This window comes from Centruroides sculpturatus, unplaced genomic scaffold, assembly GCF_000671375.1.
Source record: "Centruroides sculpturatus isolate CEXI.00-Female unplaced genomic scaffold, Cexi_2.0 scaffold15, whole genome shotgun sequence".
Classification (NCBI taxonomy): domain Eukaryota; kingdom Metazoa; phylum Arthropoda; class Arachnida; order Scorpiones; family Buthidae; genus Centruroides; species Centruroides sculpturatus.
In genome coordinates, this window is record NW_019384585.1 from 933,113 (window position 1) to 939,112 (window position 6,000).

Genomic DNA, 6,000 nt, shown 5'->3' on the forward strand with positions numbered 1-6,000 from the left:
TGTTGATGACATAGTAGTACATAAGGAAATCCTGTACACTCTTGTGTTGCTTTTTTGTGGCCCCCTGCAAACAACCATTTTTCATCTGGAGTTTCCCAGGAATCTCTGACACATTACTATACTTCCTTGGACTGCCTTATCTGCAGATTTGTCACATATTGAGCATTTGTGAGGTTGGCAGAAAATCAGCTTCAGTCACCTACAAGTGTGAAAGATCTGGAGTGGCAGATGCAACATCTGTGGCAAATCTGTTGCAAGATATACAGGGTGTCCATAATGTTCATGTGCAATTTAAAAAATTTATAATTTTACTAGCTGTACCTGGCCACACGTTGCTGTGGCTCAATGTATCTATTATAAATGTATAATTATCACTCCCCGTGGGGAAATCTCAAAAAATCCCTTCTTAGTGTACATTTTCTCGACTTGCCCTATTAAAACGTAAAAAACTGCATCTAAAATATTATACAGTAGTGTCTCGAAAACTCGGCACTCGATAACCCAGCAGTCTGGATAACTCGGCCACACTCTGGCAGGGCAAAAAAATCCTTAGTTAATTAATTTTCATTATAGACAGCTTTATGCCTCAAAGTATTTTTCTGAGGTCTGTCTTATCAGGTAAATTACTGTACACAGTGTATTCATTAATTTTCATTTTCATGTAGTAAAGGCTCTATGCCTTCATAAAAGACGTACTTTTCCTTTGTTTAAGGGTATTTGGGCAGTTTATTCTCTGTTGTATTCTCAAGTAAACAATACATACAAGTACAGTACAGTATTTTCTGAGGAAACACTCATACTTATTTTTTTTAACCCCATTCCCAATAACCCAGCATTTTCACAAACTCAACCACCCTTTGGTCCACATTAGGCCGAGTTTTCAAGACTACTGTAATAGAAGACCAGGTCTTCAAGGTCAGCCTTAATTTTGTCCCTCTCCCCCACGGGGGGAATTTTGACATCTATATAATATAAAAACAAGTGCGTATTCGAATGCAATGTTGTGTCAAAATTTCAAAGCAATTGGTTAAGAACTTTTGGAGATTTAAGATTTTGAACAAACGAACATTTACAGTTTATTTATATAGATTTGTGATAGAGAAATTATGTAGAATGAATTGGAAATAAGATAATCTATATTCTTTTTTATTGTTTTATTATATTTTATTAAGTCTTTTCTGCAGAATCTTATGAACAGTGGAATTTGAAAGCCTAAGCTCTAGTGATGCTTGTCTTAATGACTTTCTTGGACTTACCATAAAGGATTCTTCTACAGATGCTACACTTTCTTCACTGACACGTGGCCTACCAGACTGTGGCTTATCATGGATTGAGCCTGTCTCTGAATTTTTTCATCCATTTGGCAATAGAGTTCCTATGAGGTGGTTCTTTATTGTATTCAGTTCTAAACTTTCTTTGTACAGCAACAGTAGATTTCAGTTCAGCTAACCAAAGGACACAGTTTACTTTTTCTTTAGTTGAAACCATGTAATTCTGAAAATGAAGTATTTTGAAAGTTTCGAAAAATTGTTAAATTATTGTGTTGAAGAATTACTAAATACTGTAATTTTACTTAAAACTAGGTACATTAAGCATTCTAATACTTTTTACAGATTTTTTTCTATCACAAATACTAATAAAGTTATAAATTGCACACAGACTTTATGGATATCCTGTATATAATGTCTGTACACGTCTATTTATGATAATATTCTTGTTAATATCCAAGCAAGAGAATAGGTATTAAATTACACCATAGGAAATTATCTATATACTGTACTATGATATTGAATCACTTATTATCATCATTATGTTCATACTAATAAAGTTTCATTGGATGCCTCTTCCCTGGAGCTAACTTTTCTACCACAGAGTATATACTGGTGTATGTGCATATATGTAAATTTAATCATTTATGCACATAAATTCTCAGTTCTAATTTACTCTATAGATATTTAAATGAATTAATTTTTACTTAAAGATTAATTAATACTTGAAGTTGATGATAAAACATCATCTTCAAGTATTTTACTATTTTCTTTGCAATTAATTAAAATATATTATTCCAAACTTTAAACTTCAAATTATTCATTTGAACTCAAAAGAAAAATTAATCTGTTACAGGTACTTTGTTGAAGATAATTACAGTAAACTCCCGATTATTTGGGCTAATGGTGGGAAGAGGTGGCAAGGATAATCCAGAAACACAGATAATCCAAACTATTATTATTTATTTCTAAAATACAACATGTAGATTTGATGTAGATTCACCTTTTTCAATTAACGTTAATTTTTGTTTTATAGTAAGTACGACTTTCTTTCGATTATTAGGCATTTTAAGGGTACTTATCTGAAAATTAAAAATAAAAAACATCTTATTTTACATAATTTTACACTAAAAGTATTTGTGGGAGAGTTATTTGAAAAAAATATTATGTATAATATGTATTATACATACATACAGTACATATAATCAAATCTTAAATTGTAATACGTATTATAACATGCAACTAAACAAAACTTTGTATAAATGTACTCACTATCACGCTGAATGTTTCTTCTCCGAAAAGAAATGTTAGTGCGAAAGAAGTGGCCTAACTAAAACTAGTCCAGCTGACTTCAGATACCCTCACCACCCACTTCAAACATCTAAATACGAACACGTGCACACTTATAGGATGCGTAAACATGAAAGCGAGTAACTATTTAAAAAATACATACAAATATAATTATTTTTTTAAAATTAAATTCATGCACGGATAATCCGCACACAGATAATCGGGAGTTTACTGTATTTTGGAAATATTAGGACAGTAAAGTAATATTAATACAAATATATTCTCATTCTTTCAAATTGAAAAACTTTTTTAAACTTTATATTTCATTATCAACAAGCTGTGAAACTTTTCATTTTATATTGTTTAACTCCTGTTTAAGTTTGTATTTTGTTTTTGATGGCTTAAACTACATAGCAGTGTGTTGAGACAAACAGGCTTCATATCTGCTGTCTCCAAACTATCAATTGCATTCATTCATAATAAGGAATGTAATTTATAACTTTTTGGGCTACTAATTAAACCTCCTTATGTATAATTACTTTAAATTTGAATGAAGTAAGACAGAATATTTTAATTATATATGATTCAATATAATTAATAATTTTTTTGCATTTTTAATATGAAGGCATTAAATATAAAATAATATTAGTAATTCAAAAAACCAAACCAATAGAAAATATAGGAAGTCAAACATTTATAAAACTCCTAGCATATTATCATCTGCATTCTTTGACATTAAACTAGGAAAGTTCATAAAACTTTCTGGTGTAAAATTATCAAATCCTAGATTTTAGTGTATAAAAAAATGGCATTACATACCAAACTTCACAACTAAATTAAAATTATGTTTTTGGTGTTAATTTTCAAAAATAAGACATACAAAATATACAATTAAAACTTGATACATCAAAAATTGTAAATATATCTTAATGTAAAAAGAACAAAGATTAGAAAAATAATATATAACAGTTTTTAAATATTAGAATAAAAAACAATTTTTATGTATGGGGTCTTCCAAAAAGAATGCTACTATTTCAAATTACTGTAATTGTGTTCATTGTTATCTAAGAACATTGTAATGTACTGTACATTATAACATTGGAAAACTGTCAGAGTTTCAAATTTGCTCATTAGAATTTCTCAATTTGTGTCTCATGTCACATTGCCCATATCCAACTGATACTCAAATTCTTCCTAAACTAACTTTTTCATGGTCTTTATCATTTCAGATCCAAACTGTATTCTGTTCCTCTTCAGAAGTGTGAGTGAAAGTATACCACTATGATTTTATATTTCTAAACTTTAATTATTTTTTAGATAATTTTTTTAGAAGTTTTATATGAATAGTTATTTTAAAATATTTAGCTGTAAAAATATTCTAAAATTTGAAAACCATCCTATGTTCATTACAAGCAACTTGAAAGGTAACTTTTAAACTTTTGAAACTTTATATTCAAATTAATTGATATTTTGGAGACAAATGGATGCATTAATAAGGATACTGATACACTCCACCTAGCCTGAAAGTTCCTCCTTAAGGAATATTTCAATTTGCCTTGTTATTTGAATTTTCTATAATTTATAAGTGCACATATTTTAAAATTTGTGTTTCACATTAGTTAAATTCTTGGAACCTGAAGATAGCCATTTATACTGCCAAAAATATTAGTTCAAAGTTTTAACTACTTGAAAGCTGCATTTTATAATTTATTTAGTGAAGAAGTTGTTTTATTACTTTATCCTATGTTCTTTAATTTAAAAAGTGTTGTATGTTCTAATATTTAAAAAACTAGAATTTAACAGTTTAAAATTTTACATTTAAAAATTTTTATATCTAAAAATTTTCAACCATTTCTCTGGTCATCATCAGGTTTACATTATATCTGAATGTAGAACCAAAATAAGAATCTACAAATTTTAAAAGAATTGAAATATAATTTCATTGTCAGAGATCAAAAACATCAAGAATGATATAAGTGTATCATAGTTTTGTTTTTCTTCAGATTCCAAAAAAGATTTCCATAAATTGGCCTCTGTCATAAATTACAAGGACAATAGAAACTATATTGGATGCATGGAACTTTTTTTTTTTTTATTAAATCTGCTAAAAATACTGATACTTATGTCATCTTATATTTTTGATTTATGTCAATTTAAATTGTATTCCAACTCTTAAAATTTGTAGATTGCTGATTATATTTTACTTTCAAATATAACATAAACCTGATGATGACCATTCAAAATGGTCAAAAACATTTGTTAGTTATTAAATTACTCTTTTTGCCAAATATTTTGGTTATTAGATTTTTGTTTATTATATATTCTTTCTAAATTTTTCTAGTTTTCTGAGGGAGAGAAAGTTGCAGTATCATCAAAACTATCCATATTTGCAAATATAAGTTTTAATTTATATATTTTGAGCTCCTTTATAACTTTATTTTATGTATTTAAGAGATTCTTCTTCTTACTGATCAATAAAATGACTTAAAAAGTCAACAATTACAGGATTATATCGGGCTATTATATCATGATATTATAGCCCAATATAATCCGGTAATTGTTGGCGTGTTACATAGGTACAGTACATCGGAATAAAATATGAATAAAATTACTTTAATACACCTCAACTTGAAAATCAGGAAGTAGCTAACCATTCAGATTAGGAGTTATATAATTTAAATTATTGATACAGATGTTCTTGAACTGAGTTTGCAAATATTAAATGAATTCAATATTTGTTCTTAATTCACTAGTATTAGACATGCAAGGTTTATGTTAGCAATGTAATGTTCACATTAAGATGTTTATCAGAGCTTTCAGATATAGTTTGTTTCCTATACAAAAGCTTTATAAACTTTGCTTAAACTATTATTGCCTCTCTCCTGATCCTTTGTTTTAGTTTTTATAAACAAGAACTGTACACCAGCGTTGTCAGATTTGGCTACTTTGCGCCAAATTGGGCTACTTATTTTTCAGTTTGGCGTTAAAAAAAGCATTTGGCGCACTGGCTACTTTTTGGGCTACAAAAATTTGACTTGGCTACATTTTGGGCTGGTTACACAAATTATTTCATCCTTTGTTTTGCGCACAGAACGGTAATACTTGTTGTGCTGTCTACTTGTTTTGTTTTTAAACAAAGTATAATTTATATAAGTTTTATAATTTATTTATTATTGGTATTAAAATGGGAAAATGGACAAAGTATTCTCGGTCCTTTCGGAAAGAATGGCTTCAAGATAAAAATCTTAAAGGTAAGCACCTTTAAGATTTTTTTCTTGAAGCCATTCTTTCCGAAAGGACCGAGAATACTTTGGGGAAATTTTCCTCATTAAGTTGCATTTTTAAATATTTTGGCAAATGGCGTAATTTTAAATTTACTTAATTAAATTTAAACTTTTTAAAAAGATAGCTCCAGTAAGTATTCAGTCATGCTTGACAGGAG